At 38.9% G+C, this 14,885-nt stretch overlaps 20 non-coding genes across 20 annotated transcripts; all 20 read left to right on the top strand.

Annotated features, from left to right (window-relative positions):
• Window positions 1-73: 73 nt before the first annotated feature.
• TRNAK-CUU (transfer RNA lysine (anticodon CUU)) lies at window positions 74-146 on the top strand. Its single transcript has one exon. It is a non-coding gene; the product is annotated as a tRNA-Lys (tRNA).
• A 769-nt stretch (window positions 147-915) lies between these two features.
• Window positions 916-988, top strand: TRNAK-CUU (transfer RNA lysine (anticodon CUU)). The gene has a single exon. It is a non-coding gene; the product is annotated as a tRNA-Lys (tRNA).
• A 769-nt stretch (window positions 989-1,757) lies between these two features.
• On the top strand, window positions 1,758-1,830 carry TRNAK-CUU (transfer RNA lysine (anticodon CUU)). The gene has a single exon. It is a non-coding gene; the product is annotated as a tRNA-Lys (tRNA).
• A 344-nt stretch (window positions 1,831-2,174) lies between these two features.
• TRNAA-AGC (transfer RNA alanine (anticodon AGC)) lies at window positions 2,175-2,247 on the top strand. The gene has a single exon. It is a non-coding gene; the product is annotated as a tRNA-Ala (tRNA).
• Window positions 2,248-3,858: 1,611 nt separating this feature from the next.
• On the top strand, window positions 3,859-3,931 carry TRNAA-AGC (transfer RNA alanine (anticodon AGC)). The gene has a single exon. It is a non-coding gene; the product is annotated as a tRNA-Ala (tRNA).
• Window positions 3,932-4,283: 352 nt separating this feature from the next.
• Window positions 4,284-4,356, top strand: TRNAK-CUU (transfer RNA lysine (anticodon CUU)). The gene has a single exon. It is a non-coding gene; the product is annotated as a tRNA-Lys (tRNA).
• A 769-nt stretch (window positions 4,357-5,125) lies between these two features.
• Window positions 5,126-5,198, top strand: TRNAK-CUU (transfer RNA lysine (anticodon CUU)). Its single transcript has one exon. It is a non-coding gene; the product is annotated as a tRNA-Lys (tRNA).
• Window positions 5,199-5,967: 769 nt separating this feature from the next.
• Window positions 5,968-6,040, top strand: TRNAK-CUU (transfer RNA lysine (anticodon CUU)). The gene has a single exon. It is a non-coding gene; the product is annotated as a tRNA-Lys (tRNA).
• Window positions 6,041-6,384: 344 nt separating this feature from the next.
• TRNAA-AGC (transfer RNA alanine (anticodon AGC)) lies at window positions 6,385-6,457 on the top strand. Its single transcript has one exon. It is a non-coding gene; the product is annotated as a tRNA-Ala (tRNA).
• Window positions 6,458-6,809: 352 nt separating this feature from the next.
• On the top strand, window positions 6,810-6,882 carry TRNAK-CUU (transfer RNA lysine (anticodon CUU)). The gene has a single exon. It is a non-coding gene; the product is annotated as a tRNA-Lys (tRNA).
• Window positions 6,883-7,651: 769 nt separating this feature from the next.
• Window positions 7,652-7,724, top strand: TRNAK-CUU (transfer RNA lysine (anticodon CUU)). The gene has a single exon. It is a non-coding gene; the product is annotated as a tRNA-Lys (tRNA).
• A 769-nt stretch (window positions 7,725-8,493) lies between these two features.
• TRNAK-CUU (transfer RNA lysine (anticodon CUU)) lies at window positions 8,494-8,566 on the top strand. Its single transcript has one exon. It is a non-coding gene; the product is annotated as a tRNA-Lys (tRNA).
• A 344-nt stretch (window positions 8,567-8,910) lies between these two features.
• TRNAA-AGC (transfer RNA alanine (anticodon AGC)) lies at window positions 8,911-8,983 on the top strand. The gene has a single exon. It is a non-coding gene; the product is annotated as a tRNA-Ala (tRNA).
• A 352-nt stretch (window positions 8,984-9,335) lies between these two features.
• On the top strand, window positions 9,336-9,408 carry TRNAK-CUU (transfer RNA lysine (anticodon CUU)). The gene has a single exon. It is a non-coding gene; the product is annotated as a tRNA-Lys (tRNA).
• Window positions 9,409-10,177: 769 nt separating this feature from the next.
• TRNAK-CUU (transfer RNA lysine (anticodon CUU)) lies at window positions 10,178-10,250 on the top strand. The gene has a single exon. It is a non-coding gene; the product is annotated as a tRNA-Lys (tRNA).
• Window positions 10,251-11,436: 1,186 nt separating this feature from the next.
• TRNAA-AGC (transfer RNA alanine (anticodon AGC)) lies at window positions 11,437-11,509 on the top strand. The gene has a single exon. It is a non-coding gene; the product is annotated as a tRNA-Ala (tRNA).
• A 352-nt stretch (window positions 11,510-11,861) lies between these two features.
• Window positions 11,862-11,934, top strand: TRNAK-CUU (transfer RNA lysine (anticodon CUU)). Its single transcript has one exon. It is a non-coding gene; the product is annotated as a tRNA-Lys (tRNA).
• A 769-nt stretch (window positions 11,935-12,703) lies between these two features.
• On the top strand, window positions 12,704-12,776 carry TRNAK-CUU (transfer RNA lysine (anticodon CUU)). The gene has a single exon. It is a non-coding gene; the product is annotated as a tRNA-Lys (tRNA).
• Window positions 12,777-13,962: 1,186 nt separating this feature from the next.
• Window positions 13,963-14,035, top strand: TRNAG-ACC (transfer RNA glycine (anticodon ACC)). The gene has a single exon. It is a non-coding gene; the product is annotated as a tRNA-Gly (tRNA).
• Window positions 14,036-14,804: 769 nt separating this feature from the next.
• Window positions 14,805-14,877, top strand: TRNAG-ACC (transfer RNA glycine (anticodon ACC)). Its single transcript has one exon. It is a non-coding gene; the product is annotated as a tRNA-Gly (tRNA).
• Window positions 14,878-14,885: the final 8 nt, after the last annotated feature.

Genomic DNA, 14,885 nt, shown 5'->3' with positions numbered 1-14,885 from the left:
AGCGTTGAGGAATATCCAGGAACTGGTTTTCTTAATGAAAAACGATCAGTTTGCATACTACTTTAAAGAGGGAGCCTGGCTAGCTCAGTCGGTAGAGCATGAAACTCTTAATCTCAGGGTCGTGGGTTCGAGCCCCACGTTGGGCGAAAACAAGTAATTTTTGCAGGATTATTGCATTGGATCTCATAATATGGCAATTAATCTTGCATTAGACATGCAATAACTCCCAAAAATTGTATATCTTTGGTTTCCCATTGGTGGGAAATGTAACTTCAAGATTAGGTAGGGCATTAGTCTAGATTAACATACAGCGATATTACTCCTATTCAAGTACTAAACAGGCCAACCTGAACTGTAAAACATCCCCTAAGTGGAGGTAAGGCATCAGTTAGGAGTGAACTGAACACTCATGTAATGGGCAATTTGACGTCAAATAAAGTGTGGTAGGCATTAGCATTACTTTTGAAATGTTATTCTGAGTGAGCACACAGGGGAATTAGCTCAAATGGTAGAGCGCTCCCTTAGCATACGAGAGGTAGCGGGATCGATGCCCGCATTCTCCATTCTAAAATGTACATACATTTTATTTTTAACTTATCATTGCCAAGCTTGTTGCATAGTAAGAACAGATAAATCACAGATGGCTTTCATATATGGTCACATCATAACAACTAAAGGGGTTTTATCAAAAGGATTTAGGTATTCGTTAGCTTGTGAGAGCAATTTGAGTTCTTATGCAATCTCACAATGACATTTCCACAACTTCCATTTCAATTTTGTCTCATTTTACTTGACACTCTGTCCACTGAGGGATCTATAAATGATAAGTTCCTTGAAAAACGAGAGTTGAGGAATATCCAGGAACTGGTTTTCTTAATGAAAAACGATCAGTTTGCATACTACTTTAAAGAGGGAGCCCGGCTAGCTCAGTCGGTAGAGCATGAGACTCTTAATCTCAGGGTCGTGGGTTCGAGCCCCACGTTGGGCGAAAACAAGTAATTTTTGCAGGATTATTGCATTGGATCTCATAATATGGCAATTAATCTTGCATTAGACATGCAATAACTCCCAAAAATTGTATATCTTTGGTTTCCCATTGGTGGGAAATGTAACTTCAAGATTAGGTAGGGCATTAGTCTAGATTAACATACAGCGATATTACTCCTATTCAAGTACTAAACAGGCCAACCTGAACTGTAAAACATCCCCTAAGTGGAGGTAAGGCATCAGTTAGGAGTGAACTGAACACTCATGTAATGGGCAATTTGACGTCAAATAAAGTGTGGTAGGCATTAACATTACTTTTGAAATGTTATTCTGAGGGAGCACACAGAGGAATTAGCTCAAATGGTAGAGCGCTCCCTTAGCATGCGAGAGGTAGAGGGATCGATGCCCGCATTCTCCATTCTAAAATGTACATACATTTTATTTTTAACTTGTCATTGCCAAGCTTGTTGCATAGTAAGAACAGATAAATCACAGATGGCTTTCATATATGGTCACATCATAACAACTAAAGGGGTTTTATCAAAAGGGTTTAGGTATTCGTTAGCTTGTGAGAGCAATTTGAGTTCTTATGCAATCTCACAATGACATTTCCACAACTTCCATTTCAATTTTGTCTCATTTTACTTGACACTCTGTCCACTGAGGGATCTATAAATGATAAGTTCCTTGAAAAACGAGAGTTGAGGAATATCCAGGAACTGGTTTTCTTAATGAAAAACGATCAGTTTGCACACTTCTTTAAAGAGGGAGCCTGGCTAGCTCAGTCGGTAGAGCATGAGACTCTTAATCTCAGGGTCGTGGGTTCGAGCCCCACTTTGGGCGAAAACGAGTAATTTTTGCAGGATTATTTCATTGGCTCTCATAATATGGCAATTAATCTTGCATTAGACATGCAATAACTCCCAAAAATTGTATATCTTTGGTTTCCCATTGGTGGGAAATGTAAATTCAAGATTAGGTAGGGCATTAGTCTAGATTAACATACAGCGATATTACTCCTATTCAAGTACTAAACAGGCCAACCTGAACTGTAAAACATCCCCTAAGTGGAGGTAAGGCATCAGTTAGGAGTGAACTGAACACTCATGTAATGGGCAATTTGACGTCAAATAAAGTGTGGTAGGCATTAACATTACTTTTGAAATGTTATTCAGAGGGAGCCCACTGGGGAATTAGCTCAAATGGTAGAGCGCTCGCTTAGCATGCGAGAGGTAGCGGGATCGATGCCCGCATTCTCCATTCTAAAATGTACATACATTTTATTTTTAACTTGTCATTGCCAAGCTTGTTGCATAGTAAGAACAGATACATCACAGATGGCTTTCATATATGGTCACATCATAACAACTAAAGTGGTTTTATCAAAAGGGTTTAGGTATTCGTTAGCTTGTGAGAGCAATTTGAGTTCTTATGCAATCTCACAATGACATTTCCACAACTTCCATTTCAATTTTGTCTCATTTTACTTGACACTCTGTCCACTGAGGGATCTATAAATGATAAGTTCCTTGAAAAACAAGAGTTGAGGAATATCCAGGAACTGGTTTTCTTAATGAAAAATGATCAGTTTGCATAATATTTTAAAGAGGGAGCCTGGCTAGCTCAGTCGGTCAAGCATGAGATTCTTAATCTCAGGGTCGGAGGTTCGAGCCCCACGTTGGGTGAAAACGAGTAATTTTTGCAGGATTATTGCATTGGATCTCATAATATGGCAGATAATCTTGCATTAGACATGCAATAACTCCCAAAAATTGTATATCTTTGGTTTCCCATTGGTGGGAAATGTAACTTCAAGATTAAGTAGGGCATTAGTCTAGATTAACATACAGCGATATTACTCCTATTCAAGTACTAAACAGGCCAACCTGAACTGTAAAACATCCCCTAAGTGGAGGTAAGGCATCAGTTAGGAGTGAACTGAACACTCATGTAATGGGCAATTTGACGTCAAATAAAGTGTGGTAGGCATTAACATTACTTTTGAAATGTTATTCTGAGGGAGCCCACAGGGGAATTAGCTCAAATGGTTGAGCGCTCGCTTAGCATGCGAGAGGTAGCGGGATCGATGCCCGCATTCTCCATTCTAAAATGTACATAGATTTTATTTTTAACTTGTCATTGCCAAGCTTGTTGCATAGTAAGAACAGATAAATCACAGATGGCTTTCATATATGGTCACATCATAACAACTAAAGTGGTTTTATCAAAAGGGTTTAGGTATTCGTTAGCTTGTGAGAGCAATTTGAGTTCTTATGCAATCTCACAATGACATTTCCACAACTTCCATTTCAATTTTATCTCATTTTACTTGACACTCTGTCCACTGAGGGATCTATAAATGATAAGTTCCTTGAAAAACGAGCGTTGAGGAATATCCAGGAACTGGTTTTCTTAATGAAAAACAATCAGTTTGCACACTTCTTTAAAGAGGGAGCCTGGCTAGCTCAGTCGGTAGAGCATGAGACTCTTAATCTTAGGGTCATGGGTTCGAGCCCCACGTTGGGCAAAAACGAGTAATTTTTGCAGGATTATTTCATTGGCTCTCATAATATGGCAATTAATCTTGCATTAGACATGCAATAACTCCCAAAAATTGTATATCTTTGGTTTCCCATTGGTGGGAAATGTAAATTCAAGATTAGGTAGGGCATTAGTCTAGATTAACATACAGCGATATTACTCCTATTCAAGTACTAAACAGGCCAACCTGAACTGTAAAACATCCCCTAAGTGGAGGTAAGGCATCAGTTAGGAGTGAACTGAACACTCATGTAATGGGCAATTTGACGTCAAATAAAGTGTGGTAGGCATTAACATTACTTTTGAAATGTTATTCAGAGGGAGCCCACTGGGGAATTAGCTCAAATGGTAGAGCGCTCGCTTAGCATGCGAGAGGTAGCGGGATCGATGCCCGCATTCTCCATTCTAAAATGTACATACATTTTATTTTTAACTTGTCATTGCCAAGCTTGTTGCATAGTAAGAACAGATAAATCACAGATGGCTTTCATATATGGTCACATCATAACAACTAAAGTGGTTTTATCAAAAGGGTTTAGGTATTCGTTAGCTTGTGAGAGCAATTTGAGTTCTTATGCAATCTCACAATGACATTTCCACAACTTCCATTTCAATTTTGTCTCATTTTACTTGACACTCTGTCCACTGAGGGATCTATAAATGATAAGTACCTTGAAAAACGAGCGTTGAGGAATATCCAGGAACTGGTTTTCTTAATGAAAAACGATCAGTTTGCATACTACTTTAAAGAGGGAGCCTGGCTAGCTCAGTCGGTAGAGCATGAAACTCTTAATCTCAGGGTCGTGGGTTCGAGCCCCACGTTGGGCGAAAACAAGTAATTTTTGCAGGATTATTGCATTGGATCTCATAATATGGCAATTAATCTTGCATTAGACATGCAATAACTCCCAAAAATTGTATATCTTTGGTTTCCCATTGGTGGGAAATGTAACTTCAAGATTAGGTAGGGCATTAGTCTAGATTAACATACAGCGATATTACTCCTATTCAAGTACTAAACAGGCCAACCTGAACTGTAAAACATCCCCTAAGTGGAGGTAAGGCATCAGTTAGGAGTGAACTGAACACTCATGTAATGGGCAATTTGACGTCAAATAAAGTGTGGTAGGCATTAGCATTACTTTTGAAATGTTATTCTGAGTGAGCACACAGGGGAATTAGCTCAAATGGTAGAGCGCTCCCTTAGCATACGAGAGGTAGCGGGATCGATGCCCGCATTCTCCATTCTAAAATGTACATACATTTTATTTTTAACTTATCATTGCCAAGCTTGTTGCATAGTAAGAACAGATAAATCACAGATGGCTTTCATATATGGTCACATCATAACAACTAAAGGGGTTTTATCAAAAGGATTTAGGTATTCGTTAGCTTGTGAGAGCAATTTGAGTTCTTATGCAATCTCACAATGACATTTCCACAACTTCCATTTCAATTTTGTCTCATTTTACTTGACACTCTGTCCACTGAGGGATCTATAAATGATAAGTTCCTTGAAAAACGAGAGTTGAGGAATATCCAGGAACTGGTTTTCTTAATGAAAAACGATCAGTTTGCATACTACTTTAAAGAGGGAGCCCGGCTAGCTCAGTCGGTAGAGCATGAGACTCTTAATCTCAGGGTCGTGGGTTCGAGCCCCACGTTGGGCGAAAACAAGTAATTTTTGCAGGATTATTGCATTGGATCTCATAATATGGCAATTAATCTTGCATTAGACATGCAATAACTCCCAAAAATTGTATATCTTTGGTTTCCCATTGGTGGGAAATGTAACTTCAAGATTAGGTAGGGCATTAGTCTAGATTAACATACAGCGATATTACTCCTATTCAAGTACTAAACAGGCCAACCTGAACTGTAAAACATCCCCTAAGTGGAGGTAAGGCATCAGTTAGGAGTGAACTGAACACTCATGTAATGGGCAATTTGACGTCAAATAAAGTGTGGTAGGCATTAACATTACTTTTGAAATGTTATTCTGAGGGAGCACACAGAGGAATTAGCTCAAATGGTAGAGCGCTCCCTTAGCATGCGAGAGGTAGAGGGATCGATGCCCGCATTCTCCATTCTAAAATGTACATACATTTTATTTTTAACTTGTCATTGCCAAGCTTGTTGCATAGTAAGAACAGATAAATCACAGATGGCTTTCATATATGGTCACATCATAACAACTAAAGGGGTTTTATCAAAAGGGTTTAGGTATTCGTTAGCTTGTGAGAGCAATTTGAGTTCTTATGCAATCTCACAATGACATTTCCACAACTTCCATTTCAATTTTGTCTCATTTTACTTGACACTCTGTCCACTGAGGGATCTATAAATGATAAGTTCCTTGAAAAACGAGAGTTGAGGAATATCCAGGAACTGGTTTTCTTAATGAAAAACGATCAGTTTGCACACTTCTTTAAAGAGGGAGCCTGGCTAGCTCAGTCGGTAGAGCATGAGACTCTTAATCTCAGGGTCGTGGGTTCGAGCCCCACTTTGGGCGAAAACGAGTAATTTTTGCAGGATTATTTCATTGGCTCTCATAATATGGCAATTAATCTTGCATTAGACATGCAATAACTCCCAAAAATTGTATATCTTTGGTTTCCCATTGGTGGGAAATGTAAATTCAAGATTAGGTAGGGCATTAGTCTAGATTAACATACAGCGATATTACTCCTATTCAAGTACTAAACAGGCCAACCTGAACTGTAAAACATCCCCTAAGTGGAGGTAAGGCATCAGTTAGGAGTGAACTGAACACTCATGTAATGGGCAATTTGACGTCAAATAAAGTGTGGTAGGCATTAACATTACTTTTGAAATGTTATTCAGAGGGAGCCCACTGGGGAATTAGCTCAAATGGTAGAGCGCTCGCTTAGCATGCGAGAGGTAGCGGGATCGATGCCCGCATTCTCCATTCTAAAATGTACATACATTTTATTTTTAACTTGTCATTGCCAAGCTTGTTGCATAGTAAGAACAGATAAATCACAGATGGCTTTCATATATGGTCACATCATAACAACTAAAGTGGTTTTATCAAAAGGGTTTAGGTATTCGTTAGCTTGTGAGAGCAATTTGAGTTCTTATGCAATCTCACAATGACATTTCCACAACTTCCATTTCAATTTTGTCTCATTTTACTTGACACTCTGTCCACTGAGGGATCTATAAATGATAAGTACCTTGAAAAACGAGCGTTGAGGAATATCCAGGAACTGGTTTTCTTAATGAAAAACGATCAGTTTGCATACTACTTTAAAGAGGGAGCCTGGCTAGCTCAGTCGGTAGAGCATGAAACTCTTAATCTCAGGGTCGTGGGTTCGAGCCCCACGTTGGGCGAAAACAAGTAATTTTTGCAGGATTATTGCATTGGATCTCATAATATGGCAATTAATCTTGCATTAGACATGCAATAACTCCCAAAAATTGTATATCTTTGGTTTCCCATTGGTGGGAAATGTAACTTCAAGATTAGGTAGGGCATTAGTCTAGATTAACATACAGCGATATTACTCCTATTCAAGTACTAAACAGGCCAACCTGAACTGTAAAACATCCCCTAAGTGGAGGTAAGGCATCAGTTAGGAGTGAACTGAACACTCATGTAATGGGCAATTTGACGTCAAATAAAGTGTGGTAGGCATTAGCATTACTTTTGAAATGTTATTCTGAGTGAGCACACAGGGGAATTAGCTCAAATGGTAGAGCGCTCCCTTAACATACGAGAGGTAGCGGGATCGATGCCCGCATTCTCCATTCTAAACTGTACATACATTTTATTTTTAACTTATCATTGCCAAGCTTGTTGCATAGTAAGAACAGATAAATCACAGATGGCTTTCATATATGGTCACATCATAACAACTAAAGGTGTTTTATCAAAAGGATTTAGGTATTCGTTAGCTTGTGAGAGCAATTTGAGTTCTTATGCAATCTCACAATGACATTTCCACAACTTCCATTTCAATTTTGTCTCATTTTACTTGACACTCTGTCCACTGAGGGATCTATAAATGATAAGTTCCTTGAAAAACGAGAGTTGAGGAATATCCAGGAACTGGTTTTCTTAATGAAAAACGATCAGTTTGCATACTACTTTAAAGAGGGAGCCCGGCTAGCTCAGTCGGTAGAGCATGAGACTCTTAATCTCAGGGTCGTGGGTTCGAGCCCCATGTTGGGCGAAAACAAGTAATTTTTGCAGGATTATTGCATTGGATCTCATAATATGGCAATTAATCTTGCATTAGACATGCAATAACTCCCAAAAATTGTATATCTTTGGTTTCCCATTGGTGGGAAATGTAACTTCAAGATTAGGTAGGGCATTAGTCTAGATTAACATACAGCGATATTACTCCTATTCAAGTACTAAACAGGCCAACCTGAACTGTAAAACATCCCCTAAGTGGAGGTAAGGCATCAGTTAGGAGTGAACTGAACACTCATGTAATGGGCAATTTGACGTCAAATAAAGTGTGGTAGGCATTAACATTACTTTTGAAATGTTATTCTGAGGGAGCACACAGAGGAATTAGCTCAAATGGTAGAGCGCTCCCTTAGCATGCGAGAGGTAGAGGGATCGATGCCCGCATTCTCCATTCTAAAATGTACATACATTTTATTTTTAACTTGTCATTGCCAAGCTTGTTGCATAGTAAGAACAGATAAATCACAGATGGCTTTCATATATGGTCACATCATAACAACTAAAGGGGTTTTATCAAAAGGGTTTAGGTATTCGTTAGCTTGTGAGAGCAATTTGAGTTCTTATGCAATCTCACAATGACATTTCCACAACTTCCATTTCAATTTTGTCTCATTTTACTTGACACTCTGTCCACTGAGGGATCTATAAATGATAAGTTCCTTGAAAAACGAGAGTTGAGGAATATCCAGGAACTGGTTTTCTTAATGAAAAACGATCAGTTTGCACACTTCTTTAAAGAGGGAGCCTGGCTAGCTCAGTCGGTAGAGCATGAGACTCTTAATCTCAGGGTCGTGGGTTCGAGCCCCACTTTGGGCGAAAACGAGTAATTTTTGCAGGATTATTTCATTGGCTCTCATAATATGGCAATTAATCTTGCATTAGACATGCAATAACTCCCAAAAATTGTATATCTTTGGTTTCCCATTGGTGGGAAATGTAAATTCAAGATTAGGTAGGGCATTAGTCTAGATTAACATACAGCGATATTACTCCTATTCAAGTACTAAACAGGCCAACCTGAACTGTAAAACATCCCCTAAGTGGAGGTAAGGCATCAGTTAGGAGTGAACTGAACACTCATGTAATGGGCAATTTGACGTCAAATAAAGTGTGGTAGGCATTAACATTACTTTTGAAATGTTATTCAGAGGGAGCCCACTGGGGAATTAGCTCAAATGGTAGAGCGCTCGCTTAGCATGCGAGAGGTAGCGGGATCGATGCCCGCATTCTCCATTCTAAAATGTACATACATTTTATTTTTAACTTGTCATTGCCAAGCTTGTTGCATAGTAAGAACAGATAAATCACAGATGGCTTTCATATATGGTCACATCATAACAACTAAAGTGGTTTTATCAAAAGGGTTTAGGTATTCGTTAGCTTGTGAGAGCAATTTGAGTTCTTATGCAATCTCACAATGACATTTCCACAACTTCCATTTCAATTTTGTCTCATTTTACTTGACACTCTGTCCACTGAGGGATCTATAAATGATAAGTACCTTGAAAAACGAGCGTTGAGGAATATCCAGGAACTGGTTTTCTTAATGAAAAACGATCAGTTTGCATACTACTTTAAAGAGGGAGCCTGGCTAGCTCAGTCGGTAGAGCATGAAACTCTTAATCTCAGGGTCGTGGGTTCGAGCCCCACGTTGGGCGAAAACAAGTAATTTTTGCAGGATTATTGCATTGGATCTCATAATATGGCAATTAATCTTGCATTAGACATGCAATAACTCCCAAAAATTGTATATCTTTGGTTTCCCATTGGTGGGAAATGTAACTTCAAGATTAGGTAGGGCATTAGTCTAGATTAACATACAGCGATATTACTCCTATTCAAGTACTAAACAGGCCAACCTGAACTGTAAAACATCCCCTAAGTGGAGGTAAGGCATCAGTTAGGAGTGAACTGAACACTCATGTAATGGGCAATTTGACGTCAAATAAAGTGTGGTAGGCATTAGCATTACTTTTGAAATGTTATTCTGAGTGAGCACACAGGGGAATTAGCTCAAATGGTAGAGCGCTCCCTTAACATACGAGAGGTAGCGGGATCGATGCCCGCATTCTCCATTCTAAACTGTACATACATTTTATTTTTAACTTATCATTGCCAAGCTTGTTGCATAGTAAGAACAGATAAATCACAGATGGCTTTCATATATGGTCACATCATAACAACTAAAGGTGTTTTATCAAAAGGATTTAGGTATTCGTTAGCTTGTGAGAGCAATTTGAGTTCTTATGCAATCTCACAATGACATTTCCACAACTTCCATTTCAATTTTGTCTCATTTTACTTGACACTCTGTCCACTGAGGGATCTATAAATGATAAGTTCCTTGAAAAACGAGAGTTGAGGAATATCCAGGAACTGGTTTTCTTAATGAAAAACGATCAGTTTGCATACTACTTTAAAGAGGGAGCCCGGCTAGCTCAGTCGGTAGAGCATGAGACTCTTAATCTCAGGGTCGTGGGTTCGAGCCCCATGTTGGGCGAAAACAAGTAATTTTTGCAGGATTATTGCATTGGATCTCATAATATGGCAATTAATCTTGCATTAGACATGCAATAACTCCCAAAAATTGTATATCTTTGGTTTCCCATTGGTGGGAAATGTAACTTCAAGATTAGGTAGGGCATTAGTCTAGATTAACATACAGCGATATTACTCCTATTCAAGTACTAAACAGGCCAACCTGAACTGTAAAACATCCCCTAAGTGGAGGTAAGGCATCAGTTAGGAGTGAACTGAACACTCATGTAATGGGCAATTTGACGTGAAATAAAGTGTGGTAGGCATTAACATTACTTTTGAAATGTTATTCTGAGGGAGCACACAGAGGAATTAGCTCAAATGGTAGAGCGCTCCCTTAGCATGCGAGAGGTAGAGGGATCGATGCACGCATTCTCCATTCTAAAATGTACATACATTTTATTTTTAACTTGTCATTGCCAAGCTTGTTGCATAGTAAGAACAGATAAATCACAGATGGCTTTCATATATGGTCACATCATAACAACTAAAGGGGTTTTATCAAAAGGGTTTAGGTATTCGTTAGCTTGTGAGAGCAATTTGAGTTCTTATGCAATCTCACAATGACATTTCCACAACTTCCATTTCAATTTTGTCTCATTTTACTTGACACTCTGTCCACTGAGGGATCTATAAATGATAAGTTCCTTGAAAAACGAGAGTTGAGGAATATCCAGGAACTGGTTTTCTTAATGAAAAACGATCAGTTTGCACACTTCTTTAAAGAGGGAGCCTGGCTAGCTCAGTCGGTAGAGCATGAGACTCTTAATCTTAGGGTCGTGGGTTAGGGCCCCACGTTGGGCGAAAACGAGTAATTTTTGCAGGATTATTTCATTGGCTCTCATAATATGGCAATTAATCTTGCATTAGACATGCAATAACTCCCAAAAATTGTATATCTTTGGTTTCCCATTGGTGGGAAATGTAAATTCAAGATTAGGTAGGGCATTAGTCTAGATTAACATACAGCGATATTACTCCTATTCAAGTACTAAACAGGCCAACCTGAACTGTAAAACATCCCCTAAGTGGAGGTAAGGCATCAGTTAGGAGTGAACTGAACACTCATGTAATGGGCAATTTGACGTCAAATAAAGTGTGGTAGGCATTAACATTACTTTTGAAATGTTATTCAGAGGGAGCCCACTGGGGAATTAGCTCAAATGGTAGAGCGCTCGCTTAGCATGCGAGAGGTAGCGGGATCGATGCCCGCATTCTCCATTCTAAAATGTACATACATTTTATTTTTAACTTGTCATTGCCAAGCTTGTTGCATAGTAAGAACAGATAAATCACAGATGGCTTTCATATATGGTCACATCATAACAACTAAAGTGGTTTTATCAAAAGGGTTTAGGTATTCGTTAGCTTGTGAGAGCAATTTGAGTTCTTATGCAATCTCACAATGACATTTCCACAACTTCCATTTCAATTTTGTCTCATTTTACTTGACACTCTGTCCACTGAGGGATCTATAAATGATAAGTACCTTGAAAAACGAGCGTTGAGGAATATCCAGGAACTGGTTTTCTTAATGAAAAACGATCAGTTTGCATAATACTTTAAAGAGGGAGCCTGGCTAGCTCAGTCGGTAGAGCATGAAACTCTTAATCTCAGGGTCGTGGGTTCGAGCCCCACGTTGGGCGAAAACAAGTAATTTTTGCAGGATTATTGCATTGGATCTCATAATATGGCAATTAATCTTGCATTAGACATGCAATAACTCCCAAAAATTGTATATCTTTGGTTTCCCATTGGTGGGAAATGTAACTTCAAGATTAGGTAGGGCATTAGTCTAGATTAACATACAGCGATATTACTCCTATTCAAGTACTAAACAGGCCAACCTGAACTGTAAAACATCCCCTAAGTGGAGGTAAGGCATCAGTTAGGAGTGAACTGAACACTCATGTAATGGGCAATTTGACGTCAAATAAAGTGTGGTAGGCATTAGCATTACTTTTGAAATGTTATTCTGAGTGAGCACACAGGGGAATTAGCTCAAATGGTAGAGCGCTCCCTTAGCATACGAGAGGTAGCGGGATCGATGCCCGCATTCTCCATTCTAAAATGTACATACATTTTATTTTTAACTTATCATTGCCAAGCTTGTTGCATAGTAAGAACAGATAAATCACAGATGGCTTTCATATATGGTCACATCATAACAACTAAAGGGGTTTTATCAAAAGGATTTAGGTATTCGTTAGCTTGTGAGAGCAATTTGAGTTCTTATGCAATCTCACAATGACATTTCCACAACTTCCATTTCAATTTTGTCTCATTTTACTTGACACTCTGTCCACTGAGGGATCTATAAATGATAAGTTCCTTGAAAAACGAGAGTTGAGGAATATCCAGGAACTGGTTTTCTTAATGAAAAACGATCAGTTTGCATACTACTTTAAAGAGGGAGCCCGGCTAGCTCAGTCGGTAGAGCATGAGACCCTTAATCTCAGGGTCGTGGGTTCGAGCCCCACGTTGGGCGAAAACAAGTAATTTTTGCAGGATTATTGCATTGGATCTCATAATATGGCAATTAATCTTGCATTAGACATGCAATAACTCCCAAAAATTGTATATCTTTGGTTTCCCATTGGTGGGAAATGTAACTTCAAGATTAGGTAGGGCATTAGTCTAGATTAACATACAGCGATATTACTCCTATTCAAGTACTAAACAGGCCAACCTGAACTGTAAAACATCCCCTAAGTGGAGGTAAGGCATCAGTTAGGAGTGAACTGAACACTCATGTAATGGGCAATTTGACGTCAAATAAAGTGTGGTAGGCATTAACATTACTTTTGAAATGTTATTCTGAGGGAGCACACAGAGGAATTAGCTCAAATGGTAGAGCGCTCGCTTAGCATGCGAGAGGTAGCGGGATCGATGCCCGCATTCTCCATTCTAAAATGTACATATATTTTATTTTTAACTTGTCATTGCCAAGCTTGTTGCATAGTAAGAACAGATAAATCACAGATGGCTTTCATATATGGTCACATCATAACAACTAAAGGGATTTTATCAAAAGGGTTTAGGTATTCGTTAGCTTGTGAGAGCAATTTGAGTTCTTATGTAATCTCACAATGACATTTCCACAACTTCCATTTCAATTTTCTCTCATTTTACTTGACACTCTGTCCACTGAGGGATCTATAAATGATAAGTTCCTTGAAAAACGAGAGTTGAGGAATATCCAGGAACTGGTTTTCTTAATGAAAAACGATCAGTTTGCATACTACTTTAAAGAGGGAGCCCGGCTAGCTCAGTCTGTAGAGCATGAAACACTTAATCTCAGGGTCGTGGGTTCGAGCCCCACGTTGGGCGAAAACAAGTAATTTTTGCAGGATTATTGCATTGGATCTCATAATATGGCAATTAATCTTGCATTAAACATGCAATAACTCCCAAAAATTGTATATCTTTGGTTTCCCATTGGTGGGAAATGTAACTTCAAGATTAGGTAGGGCATTAGTCTAGATTAACATACAGCGATATTACTCCTATTCAAGTACTAAACAGGCCAACCTGAACTGTAAAACAACCCCTAAGTGGAGGTAAGGCATCAGTTAGGAGTGAACTGAACACTCATGTAATGGGCAATTTGACGTCAAATAAAGTGTGCTAGGCATCAACATTACTTTTGGAATGTTATTCTGAGGGAGCCCACAGGGGAATTAGCTCAAATGGTAGAGCGCTCGCTTACCATGCGAGAGGTAGCGGGATCGATGCCCGCATTCTCCATTCTAAAATGTACATACATTTTATTTTTAACTTGTCATTGCCAAGCTTGTTGCATAGTAAGAACAGATAAATCACAGATGGCTTTCATATATGGTCACATCATAACAACTAAAGGGATTTTATCAAAAGGGTTTAGGTATTCGTTAGCTTGTGAGAGCAATTTGAGTTCTTATGTAATCTCACAATGACATTTCCACAACTTCCATTTCAATTTTCTCTCATTTTACTTGACACTCTGTCCACTGAGGGATCTATAAATGATAAGTTCCTTGAAAAACGAGAGTTGAGGAATATCCAGGAACTGGTTTTCTTAATGAAAAACGATCAGTTTGCATACTACTTTAAAGAGGGAGCCCGGCTAGCTCAGTCTGTAGAGCATGAAACACTTAATCTCAGGGTCGTGGGTTCGAGCCCCACGTTGGGCGAAAACAAGTAATTTTTGCAGGATTATTGCATTGGATCTCATAATATGGCAATTAATCTTGCATTAAACATGCAATAACTCCCAAAAATTGTATATCTTTGGTTTCCCATTGGTGGGAAATGTAACTTCAAGATTAGGTAGGGCATTAGTCTAGATTAACATACAGCGATATTACTCCTATTCAAGTACTAAACAGGCCAACCTGAACTGTAAAACAACCCCTAAGTGGAGGTAAGGCATCAGTTAGGAGTGAACTGAACACTCATGTAATGGGCAATTTGACGTCAAATAAAGTGTGCTAGGCATCAACATTACTTTTGGAATGTTATTCTGAGGGAGCCCACAGGGGAATTAGCTCAAATGGTAGAGCGCTCGCTTACCATGCGAGAGGTAGCGGGATCGATGCCCGCATTCTCCATTCTAAAA

This window comes from Lissotriton helveticus, chromosome 1_2 (assembly GCF_964261635.1).
Source record: "Lissotriton helveticus chromosome 1_2, aLisHel1.1, whole genome shotgun sequence".
Lineage (NCBI taxonomy): Eukaryota > Metazoa > Chordata > Amphibia > Caudata > Salamandridae > Lissotriton > Lissotriton helveticus.
This window is presented reverse-complemented; position numbering and strand designations above follow the sequence as displayed.